Below are 15,386 nucleotides of genomic sequence, written 5' to 3'. Positions count from 1 at the left end.
TGTCGGATAGTCTTGAATTCTGTCCCCATGTTGGGACGCCCCAGTAACTTCTTAAACTAGCGCTAACTCTACGTACTGGCCACCGTGCGCAGGGCTCTGTGGGCCTCCTTCAATTAATGTGAACACCAACCAACGAAGCAGCCACCATCTCTGAATCCATTGGGCAGAAAAGGAAGCTGAGCCTTATCCCGGGTCACCAAAGGAGCAGAGCTGAGACCTGGTCCCAGTTCTGACTAAGTCCAGCAGCTGGCTTCTGACCTGGCCAACTGAGGGCTGAAACTGGCCCCTCGATAGGTTTGACTTAAACAGCACTTTTTAAAAAAAATGTCAATCGTTGAAAAATTAAAGATCTTACAAAAATCTTTTCTTCCAACTCATCCTGAGAAACAGAACTATTCGGTGACTGTTGAGAGCCACAGCCAAAGGGGCCCCAGCAAACTTCCAGCTGCCAGCAAACTTCCAGCTGCCAGCTGATGATTGGCTCACAGCGGCCCCAGCAACATCTAGCTGATTGGCTCACAGCGGCCCCAGCAACATCTAGCTGATTGGCTCCTCTGCGGTGATGCTCATTGGACTGTTTCCCTGCCCTTTCAGACCACGGAGCTGCTCATTGGGGGACTTTTTTTGGCTCCGCCCACGTGACCCAGCCAATCGGCCTCAAGAGCAGGAGGATTGTGGGAGGTGGAGAGAGGCTTGTGTGGGAGAGAGAGGCTTGTGGAAAGCCGGTGGTGGCAGTTGAGGTTCTGAGGATTTTTCCTGAGAGGCTGTTTTGTTTGGCGTGTGTGGTTCTAAAAATAAAGTTAGTTTCTTTTGACAAGTGGCTCCTGATTGTGCCCAGCCAGACTGCGGCAGTGACACTGCACCTGGTGACCACCAGCTGGCACAGAGCGGGGGCTGTCCTCCTGCAACAGAGCTGTCACTCATTCACAGAACATGGTTGGCCCCGTAGGCACCTGAGATTTTGGCCTCTGGTAAAAACCACCCCGTGTGCCCGGCCTGGAGAAGGAAGAACACCACCTGCATGCATTACGATCACCTCTCCCTCTGGTTCCTCCACCCCTGCACACGACTCAATCCGTGCCCTTGAACTTGACCAGTGGGGCCAGAAGGACGGGAGACCTCGTGGCCCATCACTGTGACTGGGGTGCCTAGAAAAGGACCAGCCAGGTCCTCCTTGGAAGCCAGCACAAAGGCTCAGCATTCTCTCCAGATCTTTCCTTTGTTTTTAAAAAGATCCCAGAGCATTAGAATTCTTGTAGGTACTGCTAAGCGGATGTCGAGTCCAGGTCACCCCCACCCCCTGGCTATTCCAGCCATAATTCTGGAGCCCAGAGGAAACAAAATCAGGTAAAAAGGCCCCTTCCTTGCCCTGACTTAACAAGGCTTACTTATGTCTCTGCGAGCCACAGGTTAAATCAGCGCCATCTTTCCTGTACATCAATAATGTATGAATGTGTGTGAAATTGCTAGGCTTGCTTTTCAGTCCTGGGAACGCAGAGGAACAAATGCCTCAGCCCTAGACCGCGACTTCAGAGATCTGCCTCTTTACCCTTCTTGCATTAAACATAGGGCCTGATGCACTCCTAGGAAGAGAGTCCCAGGGGACTCTACGCACAGTCACAATCCGACCTGCTTGCGAGTCAGAGGTCACAAGCTCAGTGCTGGATGATGACAAGGTGACACCTGTCCTGGGCGGTGCTGGGAGTGTTGATAGAAAGATAGATGATCTCTTCTCTAATCTTTATCAGCAACTCTTTCCAGTTGGTGTTGTTATTTACACTTTGAAAATGAGGCAACTGAGGCTTCAGGGGCTGACACACTGGAGGTCCCAAGCTGGAAAGAAGCCATAATTGTTATTCAAATGTAGTTTTATTGGCTTCCCAAACTTTCTTCCCTCCACATATGTAAATCCTTCAGCAATTTAAATTAAACTATCTGGCCTGCCCAAGAGATCCATCTATCCCATTTCCTAATTATCCAGTGAAAAACTCTGTGCGTCTAGGAGGGTTCGGGCATCCATCACTGAATGAGGTTGGACAACTTCAAGAACCTGGCACCTATGTGAGCTAAGGAGTGGGTGCGGGCAACCTCTGTCTTCCCAAGTTCACGCCTGGCAACGGGGGAGCCCCTCTCCCCTGTGCTCCTTTAATTAGCAAGTCCACAGAGAACCGTCCTCTGTGTTGCTAGATGGCTCAGTCGCTGCTGTGTGTTAAGGAGTGTTAACGTTTTGTATCAGGGGGTCTCTAGAGGAGCAGCGTCAACAGGAAGTATGACTATAAAAGGGGACTCACGAGGTTGGCTTTCACGACCACATGTGGATCACCACGTCCACGGTGGCCGTCCGTCTGCAGGCTGGAGAGCTGGAGGGACCAGGGGCTGCGCAGCCCAAGAGGCTGAAGCCCCAGGACAGGAGGGGTCAGCGGTGCCACCCTCGTCCTAGACCAAGGCTCCTGGAGAATCACTTCTTCTGTTCTGGAAGAGTGAGAAGCGAGAAGCCATTCAAGCAGATTCAAGCTTGCACCTGCTGCTGCCTTGTTCTTCCAACTTTTCTTCCATCCAAGCCACCATCCTCTTGGTGCTGCCCATGCTTGGGGAGGGTCTCCATTTCAGTTGGCTGTCTCTCGTGCCAATCATTCCTGGACACACCCTCATCCACACACCGTAATCCCCTTATTGTTGGCATCTCTTAACCCAATCAGGTCGACAGTTAGATTATCCATGACACCTTGCATCCAGAGGCCTCCCTTAGGGAGAGTCGACCAGTGGCCAACCATCATCTCACATTGCTGCTCTCCTTAGGGCTGCGGCCTGGGCACGTGGAGTCCTGGCCCCGAATGCTTCAAGGAAGGCCCAAGGGCTGAGCAGCAAAGCACAAAGGGAGAGGACAAGAGGCCCCCAGGGTCCCTTCGTGTTGGGAGGGTGACCATGGTGTGTGAAGTGGCTTCCTTCCGAGGGCTGCAGGGAAGGGTCTGCTCCAGGCGCTCTCCTCAGCTTGCAGGTGGCCCTCTTGTCCCATCTTCAGGTGGCCTCCTCTTCTTTTAGGGACCCCTGTCCTATTAGACTAGGGCCCACTCCAATGGGCTCCTTCACCCTTGATGACCTCCCTAAAGAGGGCAACTCCTGATTCAGCCCACTCCCACACGCTGAGAGTTAGGATCGATTTCAACACATGAATTTTGGGAGGGTCACAGTTTGGCTCATAACAACCCAGGAGTGAACCCTTAAGATTTGTACCTTCTGCTGTGGGTGAATCTTCATCAAAAGAAAAAAACGCCTACGGATATTGAACTGCAGTTAATGATATGCAGGTTGCAGTGCTTGGGCGGGGTGGGGGAGTGTATTGATGTTGGCGAGGTCTTTGAAATGCATCAGAAATAAGATGGATTAATAGATGCACGGATAAGGGATGGACCAGATCGAGCAGCATGTTAATGGTAGACTCTCGGTGGTGAGTGTAGAGGTCTTCGGGGTAGAATTTATTTCCACATTGTTCTATTTTAAAACATTTACGATTCAATGCTGAAAACTACAAATGGAGTACCCACTGTGTGCCGGGCGTGGAGTGGGGGGTGGGCAGGATTGAAGGAGGAGTTCCGCACCCTCGGGAAGCTTGCACTCACAGGAGCCGATGGGCAGCTGAGTTTCCGGGGTGCATCCTGTGGGTGAGTCCTTCATGGGTTAGTCAGACCAGATCCCACCCCTGATGCCCACCTGCGTCTCGTATTTCGTGGCTCGGTGGACACGAGCCAATGGGGCTTTCTGCCTCCATTAGGAAGATGAATCCTCCGGCAGCCCCTCGCTGTGCAGAGATGAACCACCCTGGGTCTGAGTGGCGAGCCACTGGAGTCACAGCCATCTGTGCCACCCCAGGAGTCCCTGGTGAGACCCCCACACCATTTATGAGGCACAGTGACGGCCGGTGACGGCAGGACGGAGAGGCAGCTCTGCTTCGTTGCTGTTTGCACAGAAGACACCCAAGTGGAGAAGCTCCCTGGGAAGCAGTTGGCTGGGAGACCGTCAGGGCGCACAGTTGATCACGGGAAGAAAACGGGCCATCCGCACGGAGCCCTGGTAATATTTTTAATACCAGCTGAACGCCTTTGAATTGGAACAAAGGGATTTTTTCAATCTTTTCAAATAACTTCTAGGCTTATGGTACAAATCCCAAAGAGTAAAATGTTGTGCTGATGAAGCCACAATAATGGAAAATGAGTTAACTCCTCGGCTAGAGTCTGTATTCCTGGAGTTTGGGAGACCTGCACTGAACAGAGAAAAGAAAAACCATTGCATCATCAAACAAGAGTTTGTCCATGATGTTAGAGCCTGTGGGCTTGAATGCTGATACGTATGTTTTTTAAAATGAAGAGAACTTAGGCAAGTTACTTGGTATCTTTAAATCACCGTCATTTTTTAATCTGTAAAATGTAGATAAGATATCACCAATTCACAATGTCCTCAGAACTTGGAAATAAGGATGGGAAATACCTCCTTGGGACCTAGTCTCAGCTTTAGTACTGAGTCTGGTTTGTGATGCCCAGAAAATTTTATCCCCAGGGACAATGACGGTGACGATAGTGACGACGGTGTTCTAATGGTAGTGGTGACGATCATGGCGGAAGATGATGGGAACAGCTGGACATGCAGGGGGCAACTGTCACCTCAAACAAGCCAGGAGGCTGTTCTGTCTCGGGGGGATTAAATGGCATGAAGTCAACCAGGAGAACTGGACCCGGGAACTGTGGAAAGAGTCGAGCGTGGGTCAAATAAATCCAGCAGAAGGAGGGCATCTGACCACCGGGGGTAAATGGCTCCTCCTTAACCAGTGGTCAGCCTGGCTTATGGTTAGATGGCCACCGTCAGTGGGCCACGCTGCCGTGTGCCGTGAGCTGGGACAAGTGTACGTGTGAGTCTACGGATTGTGGTGGAGGAGGCCCAGACAGACTCCACGTCTTGGGATTTCTGTCTGTGGATCCTCCCAAGGTGTGTTATTATTTGGGTGATATTATTATCATCTGCCTCATTAGTTTTGAGAGCAAACACCATCTATTTCCTTTTTTTTAACCTCTCATTCATCGAGCATATAGACAATTCTTTGGTGCTCGATGGAGATCCGTTAAATCAATTAGAAACATGGTTTTGGCAGTGATGATTAATATTTCTAACCTCGTGCTGCATTAGGAGGGCCATATGTTCAGAATAGGTCGTCTCTGTACGACTCCTCTTCAAGTGGGGAGGGAGGGGACATAAACACCTCTACTTTAGAGCAATTACCTGAGCTTGTCACTTGCTGTAGAGACGTCGATCTTTGTAAACCCTGTAAAAGTCGTTCCAGATGTAACCTAACGATGGATTTTGACTCACCTTCTAAAGTGGTGTCACTGCTTCTCAGAGAACCACCTTGGTTCTGGGTCAAGCCAAAAAGGAGACTGTTCATAGGAGTTTTACATGCAGTGCTGTTACCATCCTCCCCCATCTCTTCCTGGTTATTAAGGAGATCCAAGGACAGGCTTAGGATGCCGTTTTGTCTAGGACCTTATCTTTGCCACCTGCCGTTCCAGGACTTATGACTTTACCTATATGGAAGCCAGAGGCTTACTCCACCCAGTGCTGGTGGCTTAGGAGGTGTTCTCTGTCTGGCGGGACCCCGCGGGTTCCCAACACGGCTCCCTCTAAGCCTCTCGGTGGCTCTTCCTCCAGGCTCGGGAGCACAAGCTGGACACCTGTGGGGACCCTCTGCTCAGCCCTCTTTTCCGGGTGCTCGGTGGAACCCTGGCTCCGTGGATCCCTGCATGTCGTCCGCCCCAGGGCCCCAAGGCTCTTCCTGGCTCTGTGATCTTCAGTGGCTTCCTGGGCGCTCTGTCCAGGCTGAGAGGTTCCAGGGTTTGAACTGGTTTTCTTCCCACAGGAGTGACCCTGGATGGCCCGGGGCCTGCTGTCTCTGAAACCGTTGTGTCTCGTAGCTTGTTGGGTTTTTATGGTTATTCCAGTTGCAAACCAGGTAAAGCTGATTCTCACGACTGCGTCTTACCCAGAAGTGGCCTCAGGAGTAGTAATGCGTGGCTTTTCTGAATCATGAATTCCGGCCCCGGATCGGGTTGATGAACACGTGTTGGAATATGGGTGGGTTTGGCTCCGTTTTCAGTTCTATTTAGATAACTGGCTTTGTAGGGCTCTTCATAAACGATCACAGAAACCGACTCTGCACTTAAACTGAAGGAAGCTTCAAGGTCAACTTGTCCTGCCCTCTGAGGAACTCACAAACTTCTGTGACAGTAATTTCTTTAAAAAACACACAGCCATCTAGAATAGAACGGTTGCTTCTGCATTCCTGCCTTTGTTTCAGCTCTAGAATGAAGGAGAAGGATGGAGAAAAGTGCAGATTGAGAAGTGCTGTTTAAGACTAGCTGAACCCTGGTTCTTCTACCGAGTAGCTGGGTGACTTCAGGCGACTTAGCCTCTCTGTTTTTATAAGACAGAAAAATGCCTGTCTGGAAGTGTGGTTGAGGATATGAAAGAGGCACCGTCTTTGTCTCATGTGGGCACAGAGCATAGTAGGTGCTCAACAAATAGTGGCTTATTTCTGGTCTATCAAGAAGAAGGGCCTTCTAAAGCTGACCCTGGAGGATTGTAGGACTCGGGGTGTGGGGTAGATCACTTCCCCAGTCCCTGCCTTCAGAGCTTGAATAAAACAGTCAGCACAGGGAGCCCAGGGTGGGAGGCACGTCCCTTCCTGAAGGCAGGAATCCAGGCTCAGCCCTGGAGCAGGTGAGGACACTCACTTTGTGTCCATACCAGCAAAGTGGGGACTTTAACAACCTCAGCTGGACGGATGGCTGGCCCCTGAGTCAGCCGTCCAGGCCTGGGGGGCTGGTGTCAGTACCTGGATGCGACTTTCTTCTGGCCGCAGGAGCAGGCCCTTCCACCAGTGACCGGCTCTCAGGACCAGGCCAGATGGATACAGCCGCAAAAGCATCACCTCCCCGGGTGAGTTCTGTGCGTTTACCCTCCAGCCAGCACAGTTCCTTCACCAGCAAATCATGTCTCTTCTCTCTTCAAAACCCTCCATCAACTTCACACCCCTGGAACCAGCTCCAAATTCCTTACCACGACCTGAAAGTCCTGCCTGATGTGACCTTGCCTGAGGGTAATTTTCTCTCCCTTCCCTTCTGTGGTCTCTGTTCTTGCATGCACTAACTCTTTGTGCCCCGGGGCCTTTGAACTTGCTGCCCCCTCTCTCAGCCTGGCAGATTCTGTGTGATTTGGGTGTGGCTTATCTTTGAAGTCTTCCCTATGTGTTAACTGATCTAAAGGACCCTCCCCCTAGCATTAAGGTAGCTCATTTGACAGAGGTGTGCCCCCAGGAACCGCATCATTTCCATTTTAAAGGTGACAGACTGTAATGGCTTGGAAAAGTGATACCTGCCTCAAGTCTCAGAGCTGGTAATGGTAGAGTCACCACTGAACCTGAGGGCAGGTGACCGCTCCATTGCTTTATAGGAGGTTTGCTTACTTATCAGGGAATTCCTCTTTTTGGGGTCATTTTAGGATCAAACTGACCCCCACGGTGCCTGTCAGGGAGGCCCTCAGCCTGCGTGAGGAGGGGTGTCCCGACCTCCTGAGCCGTGGTCAGTGGTCACCTGGCATTCTGCAGGCATTTACCCTGTTACAGACAGGACTGGAAGGGACTCCAGCTGTGGAGAGGCCGATGGCCCAGGCTTCCTAACGCAGTTTGTGAAGTCAAATGGGTGACATTTCTCCTCAGGCCAGGCCAGCAGGGGGGTGAGCTGGGTCTGGTCCCAGCACAGAGTGTCCCTGTCACCAGCCGGCTCCACCCTCACACAAACACAGACACCTCTCCTTCCACGTTCTCTTTCCTCCCTGCTGGGCCACGTCTTTGGCTGAGGCCACCCATGCCCGATGCTCAAAGGGAAAGGGGGCCCTGAGACGCCCCTCTCCTTCCCCAGAACAGCCGCGCTCCAGAGAGGTCAGGGGAGAGCCCTGGTTTGAAATCCCAGAACCCAGGCTCTAAGCGCAGACTGTCTCCTCCCAGGAAGAGCATCTTGGGCCGACCTGTTCCCTCTGAGCCTCGCCTCCGTCCTCATCTGAGCATCGCTGGCTTTCCTGGGTGGTTCAGGAAGTGCTAAATCCAAGGTTGCTTGGTAATTCTAACGGGAGCAGAGGATGGTGGGCCAAAGCCTTGGACTCCATGACTGCTAGTTAGGCTGCTTCACAAAGGCAGATTATTTATTTTCTTAGCGCTGCCGTTAGGCTCATCTGCAAAGTTGGGAAAGTAACACAACTTTTGTCACTAGGTTATTTCATGAATTACCCGAATGAGTTCAAGGAAAGTCCTTTCAACCTGGCTGGAGAACAGGAAGTAGGCCCTGGACATTACTGTGGTCACAGTGGGTATCAAACCTCCCCGAGTGTCTCGCTTATACTTCAAATGTCCTCCTTCCTACTAGGATTTCAAGGTCCATCCACACTGCCGGGAAGAAGGAGATCAAATGGCAGAGACTTGTTCTTCTCTCTCTGACCCTGACCACTGCTGTCAGGAGCTCTCCTCCACCAGATGAGCTGTCTCCAGGGGACACTTTGGGTCCCCTGCAGATACATCCAATATGACGTGCCCCACACATCGCAGACCATCCCTGATGCGACCAGATGCCCAGCATCATTACTGTTAGAAACATGAAAACTAGAACCACAAGATGCAGACCTATCAGGATGTCCAAGATTAAAAAGGCTCACCCTACCAAGTGTTGGCGAGGCTGGGGAACAGGGGACTCCAGGTGGGAGTACAGAATGGCACAGCCACTTGGAAAAGTGTGTCAGTTAAGAATTTAAACACACGCTCTTCTAAGACTTAGCAGCTCCACGTTCAGCTCTTTATCCAGGGTGAAGGGAAAATGCAAGAACACAGACAGATTTGCACATGAATGACGATGGACACCTTATTTATAACAGTCCAAAGTGGAAACCACCCAGGCGCCCATGACTGGGCGAGTGAGAGCCGATTCTGGAACAACTAAGGTGGATCTTGAAAACATCCCAGCAGAAGACACCGTACACTGAGCAGTAAGTCCTGCAGGAGCCTGTGATAAGTTCTGGATCAGGCACACCTTGTCTGTCATGGGGATGAAGCCGGTGGTTGCTTGGGTTGGAGGGTTGGGGATTCATTTCCAAGGGCACGTGGCCATCTCTGAAATGACGGTGGTGGCTGCAGGGAAATAGAATTAAAAGCAAAATCCAACCCCCACTCAGAGAGATGGGAGGGGAAGGCAGGGGGCCCACCTTGGGGTAGAGGAGCCAGAGGACCACGCCGTCATGGAACTCGCGTCGAGCCAGAGTGAGAGGCCCGTCAAGGCACTCTGCCAGGAGGCTGCAGAGACACTGGGAAAGCTGCCGTGGATGTGGCCCGGCAGGCCCAACCCTGCTCACAGGTTCTCCAGAGGAGTAGCCTAGTCCCCAGGTGAGAGGGCTCTTTCCCCCAGTCCTCCAGCGTTCCTTGGTGAGGGGGGGTGGCCATCTGCATTTGCTAATTGGCTTTATCCAAAGGAAAAATAAACTTCTCACATCTCTATGACAGGAGGAGTTTGCAACTTGGAGTCAGGTGTCATCCTGGGTCCTGACACTGGGAAGAAGCTCGATTGGTTTTTAAAAAGATTTGCATATATTTTAAGGAGAGAGAGAAAGAACTTACAGTCACCATCGGCCTCCAAATCCTACCACATCCTGGAATTTAATCAACCATGGGTTGAAAATATACAGAAAAAAGATCACATCAGTCTTGAACATATACAGACTTTTTTTTCTTGTTATTATCCCTAAACCATATACCATGTCAGGGCTTACACTGTGTAAGGTCTTGGACAAGCAGCCCAGGGACGAGTTCGGGAGGATGTGCGGCAATTACATGCAGATATGCCATCGTTTTGTAGATAAGCCCTGAGCATCTGTCTGGTTATTTGAGGTTGGCCCTGGGACGAATCCCCCCAGATGTAAGGAAAGACTATGCCGGGTTTCTGTTCTCACGACTAAAAGGCTCAGGGGTCACTCCAGGTAAACTGGGCTGACTGGGCTGCATGAAATAACCCCACAAGAGACACAGATACCTTTTTATTTGGGGTCGCTGTGACGGCTCCTCTGACCTTAAGGGTCTGCAGAAAGAGAGAGAGAGCACGCGCTGACCCCTTTTATTGAGGAGAAGCTATTCAAATGAGGCCAGGGGTCAGGTTTCAGGGGGCTGAGTCTATCTTCATGATGTCCACTGTCAGCAGTTGACTGACACCTGGGTAGGCCACACCCAAGGGCACAGTAAGAGGAGGGGACACACACAAGGCACTTCCATGGAAGATTCTATCCTAAACAGGGCAAGGGGTTATATTACAGACGAACAGGTGAGCCTAGCTTCACCCATGGGGCTGTAGCAAGACACACCCATGCACCCTCGAACCCAAGAAGGGTGGGGAAAGCTCTGCCACATTTCTGCGACTGAGCGCCTCAGCACCCAGACGGGGAGTGTGACTCAGTCACGTGTGAGGTTGGTCTCCCACAAGACTATATGAGTTTTCTAAAGTAAGTGGGCTGACAGAGGGATCGGGAGGCAGCCTCTTTCCGCAGGAGAGGCAGCAGGAGAATTAAGCCTCTTATGTTAAATTTGTATTTGCCCTTGTAAGTGTACATGCTCATCCGAGTTATCAACCTAGATACTAACACATGTGCCTCTGAGCATAAGAACATCACACCTGAAAAAGATCATTTAAAACATGCCGCAAACACCTGCTCTTACCTAGGGCACCTTGGAGACCCTCCTGTGCGCTTCTTGAAACCCTCACGAATTTCTCTTGAGTTATTTTCACGGTCGTCGCGGTGTAAGGAAAGTTGTAGCCGGGTTGTACCCAGGTTCATATAACTCATATTAAAGAAACCCTCTTAAAGTTTTGTGATAAGGGAGCCTAATTCCTTCAAGTGACAGAAAAACGCAATTCAAAGGGAATTTAGTAAAGAACATTAAAATAATTTAATACCTACTGTTCCACAAAGCATAGAATAAGCTGTGCGCTTTCTTTCTCTTTCCTCCTCCCTCCCCATCCTCCCCAAATGGAACCGAGCATTCACCAGGTCCTGGGTCTGGGTGGGGGGGGGATGCCGAGCGTGTGGTGATGAGAGGCAGATGTGGTTCCCTGTCCTCAGGGAGATGATGGTGTAGAAAGGTAGCCAGGTGGGGAACCAAGAATGTCACTAAGAGTCATCATGCTGTATTGCAATAGGTGCCGAGGATCCCAAGGTGTAATGGAAGTGTGTGTGCGTGTGCATGTGTGTGCGCGTGTGCAGAACTAGCCTGGTAAGTTTGGAGACTGCCCTGGAGGCACTAGAGGAACCGCCTTACCTGGCTGCCCTCCTTCCTCCCTGACCGCCCTTATCCCTGCCCCTCAGAATTGCTGGCTCCCTGGGAACCCAGACATGCCGTCTATTTCTCTGCTCTTTGAACACTGTGACCTTTGGAGTGTTGGAGCCATTTATTATTTATAGATTCCGAGGTCTGCAAATGTTAAATAGAAATGAAGACCAATTCTCAGGCCCAGGGTGGCTCTGCGAGGTTCATGGTCATTGCTGGTTATCATACACGGTCACCAACAGGAACCCTCAGCCAATGCATGTGGCTGGCGGGAGCCCAAGGACAGGTCAGTGCAGGGGCTGGGGGTGGGGTGGGGAGTGTGCCCAACCCAGGACCCTGGGTCTCACGAGCCAATTCTGAGTTCTGGGATGTGTCGGTCCTTATTTTCTCTTGGTCGTCAGATGAGGACCCTCGGAAGGACGCGACTGTACCAACAAATCGCCATGCCCTGGGTTGCTTTCGTAGCCTCCGATCATTTCCAGCCCCGCAGACACTCTCCCAGTCTGTCTGACTGAACTCTTCCGCAAAAGGGTGACTTGTGCTCCTGGTTGTCACGGAGTCAGCGGCACCCACCAGCTCAGCTGGCGTCCTCGCAGGAGACGATTTGTAAAGAGAGCAGCCACACAGCCCCTCCACGACCTGGCGTGTCTCACACCTCTTCCTGTTTGTCCTGCAAGTTAATCTGCATGTGTCCTCTAAACACAGGGCTCGCTGGCTTGTGTGGCTGAGGATGGGCCCAGCACGCGCAGAGGAGTCTCCTGGCCGAGAGGGTGCCTCGCAGCCTCTCCACCCTCCATAACCCCTTAAAATTTGGAAGGGTGGGAGGGTGATGTGCACCTGGGAACAAGGTCACAGCTCTAGTGACCTCAGGAAACGGTCTCTGTGTCTCCCTTGCAACTGGCCACCAGTCTGGGGAAGTCGGCCTCACTGGGGTCAGAGCGTCCTTGCAGGGTGGTGTGGCTGAGCACCAGGCACGGCAAGGCCTTACTGCGTCTGTGTAGTGGGGGTTGCAATTTGTCTTTCTTTTTTTCTTACTTAAAAAATAGAGAAAAATGTCCTTAGGTTTGTCAACCAAAAAGGGCCGATTTCTAATAGTTTCATCATACTCCTGTTTTTAAAAATGGAGTCTTGATGTTTGTTGGGATTTAAAAATGTGGAGTTTATGCATAAACTATGGTTTTCTGGATTGAAAAATAGGAAAAGTCTGGCAAAAGCTGGGCTTCCGTTCCTGCACGGTGGCATTTCCCTGGTACTGACCCGGCCACTCCCAGCTGGTGGGGTCTGAGCCCCCCACTGGATCCACTTCTCCCTTTAGCTTCCTGAACTCACTCTTGACCTGCTTGACTCCTCTAGGAGGTGGGTTCTGACTTGTTTTTCTCTGCGATCCTCTTTCCCAGTCTACCATGGTCCCCTTGGTCTCTTGGCTTCTCTGATCTTCTCCCCGGGGATCCCAGTTCCTCTTCCTGTCTACCTTTCAACCAGAAGGTCAGTTTTTAAATTCCACCCGATTTCCACTGCTGGGGCCTTGGGTTGGATGGAAACGTGAGCTCCTCCAGGTGCCGCGCTGAGGAGCGGAAGATGAGGAGAGGATCGTCCCTGGTTATCGCTGGGAGGCAAGCCTACAGCCCCTCCCCGCGTAATTCCAGCCTGTGGTGACTCTAAGGAAGGTGTCTGTCTCCCTTCCTCCTTCCCCATCCACCCTCTTAAGCCAGCACGGTGTGTCGGATGAGGACTGGATCCCGGAGCCGCCGTGGGGAGAGATTTATTTACTGGGAATGGAATGAGTGGGGGAAAATCCCCAAGATGACAATTTGGCGAATATAAAAAATTTACAAGACATTTTTACAAACCATTCTTAAACACAGCACAAAGAACTGGCCGGTCTATTCCTCCAGCATCTTAGAAATCTCTCTTCTCCCTGGAGCGGAGACTGACTTAACCTTCTGATCATTCTGCCCGCCCCTGTTGAGTCAGCGTTTCCCAGGATATTAAGAATGCTCAGGAGCATATTCTGATGACGTGCATCGCTTTACCGTGCCCTTGTCCGTGGCTCTGGACGGCTGGGCTGTTTCCTGTTCTCCATGTTCTCAACGACATCATGCACAGACCTGTGCTGGAGCCCTTCCCCATGATGGTTTCTGAAAGGGGGATTCTAGGTAAAGGACTGGACCTCGTTAAGGGTGACCTATCAGCCCGTCCGCAGCACCGTCTGGTATCTGGGTTGGTATCTGGTTGCACAGATATTGTGCTACCTCGGACTGGAAGCAGGAGTGGGGGCGTTGGCTTAGGGATGCTGGATGGGGGGTGTTGGGACCTTTCCTGAATAGGAGGGATGGCCAGATTCCGAGGTTCCCTGCACGAGTGTGTTTATTTCTCTTAGAGATTTTCTGAAAAAAAATTTTTTTTGGGGGTGTCAATTTCTTCCACTGCCGAGGTCTTCCCCAGAATGGCGTGTGTCTTTATCCCTCCCTCCCTCCTTCCCTCCCTCCTCCTGTCCACTCCTCCCTCCTTTCTCTCTGCAGTAACCACCATGCACTGAGAGTCTGCGATGGACCAGACGCGGCTGGACGAGGCTCTTCATGTTGACATTCCTTGGATTGTCACCACAACCGTGCCAGGCATTTACGTCACCAGGACTTCACGTGTAGGAGAGGTGAGCCCCCGTGGGGTCTCCCAGCATGTGAGCGCGCTCCCGGCAGGCCAGCCGCAGAGTGAAATGGACTCACCGTGCGTCCATGCTGCCCGTGGAACTCTGGATGGGGCTCCTTGCTGGTCAGACGCAGGGGCTAGCTGGCTGGGGCTGCCATGCTCCCTTGGCACTTTATACGTGTATATGACATGGATCCTGTTGAAATGTCCTGGGGGGTCACTTACCATGGCCTGAAAGTCTTTTTTTTGCGGGGGGGGGTACATAAAATCTAAGTGCCCGGAAGCCCAAAGACCTGTACTTACTGCCATCTGCACAAAGTCCTTCCCCAGAGTGGACGGCACTGGGGACACAGGCAGAGCCCCCCGGGCAGGGGCACGCAGCAGTGGATCGTGGGTGAAGCGAGTTGACACGTGCTTTTATTTCCCTCGGTTTCCGCTTTCCTTTTCTTCCCAGGAAAGAAGTTAATGGGATCGGGAAGGTCCCACTGTGCCTGATAAAAAGTGGTTGAAACGAGTCCGGGGTGTGACCCTGGAAGGTGACCACACCTCTCTGAGGGTCCATTTCCTCCTGCCTGGAATGAACAATGATTCAAATCTTAATGACTGTCTCCAGATCGGACGTAACACATGTGACTTACGTGGCCGAGGGTCTGGAGTTACTTTCTGATCTCGGTATCACTGTTGCTGTCTTCCTCTCTGTCCTGGCTCATAGCTTTCCTCTGCCTGGCTCCCCTGCCCCCGGACACTCTCTCTCTGGTTGGTGGGAGTTCTAGGAATGGCTTCTACCTCTCCAGAGCTTGGAGACCAGGCTTCCCAGACGCACAGCGGAGGGAGGTGATAAAGATATTTAATATACGAAGCTGAGAGCTGACCGTGCTGCCCTGGAGAAAAACCAGGGTGTTGGGTAAAGACGTCTGGGGTGAGGTGACTGGGGGCTTTACAGAGGAGGTGGCACTTGGCTGAGCCATGACTCGAGTGACAGGAGGAGCAGAGCCATGGCACACTTGCTGCAGTGACACAAGGTGCCAAGGTGGGGCAGGGGCTGGTGGGTTCCAGAAGTGCCCAGGAGGCAGCGTGAGGATGCCAGGTGGGTCTGGAGGGGTGGGCGGGGCCAGTTGAGACCTGCAGGAGGCGGGGCAGATCCAGGGAGGAGGGCGGGGCTGACAGCGTCTGTATGAGCAGCAGGTTTGCTGCTGAGTGGAGCAGAAGGAGGGGGCAGAGCAGAAGGCAAAGAGGGTTGGCTTGTGAGAGGGAGAGGGAGAGAGGGAGGGGAGAGAGAGGGAGGGAAAGGGAGAGAGGGAGAGGGAGGGGGGAGAGGGAGAAAGAGGGGGAGAGA

The 15,386-nt window shown here is 52.0% G+C and overlaps 1 long non-coding RNA gene across 1 annotated transcript; it reads left to right on the top strand.

The window, feature by feature from the left end:
* The first annotated feature begins 13,160 nt into the window (after nt 1-13,160).
* On the top strand, nt 13,161-14,865 carry LOC125612410. The gene is made up of 3 exons (XR_007342773.1): nt 13,161-13,557; nt 13,924-14,054; nt 14,505-14,865. It is a non-coding gene; the product is annotated as an uncharacterized LOC125612410 (long non-coding RNA).
* The last annotated feature ends 521 nt before the right edge of the window (nt 14,866-15,386 follow it).

Source organism: Marmota marmota, unplaced genomic scaffold (genome assembly GCF_001458135.2).
Source record: "Marmota marmota marmota unplaced genomic scaffold, marMar, whole genome shotgun sequence".
Taxonomy (NCBI): Eukaryota; Metazoa; Chordata; class Mammalia; order Rodentia; family Sciuridae; genus Marmota; species Marmota marmota.
The sequence above is the reverse complement of the archived record's forward strand: the minus strand, read 5'-3'. Positions and strand labels throughout refer to the sequence as shown.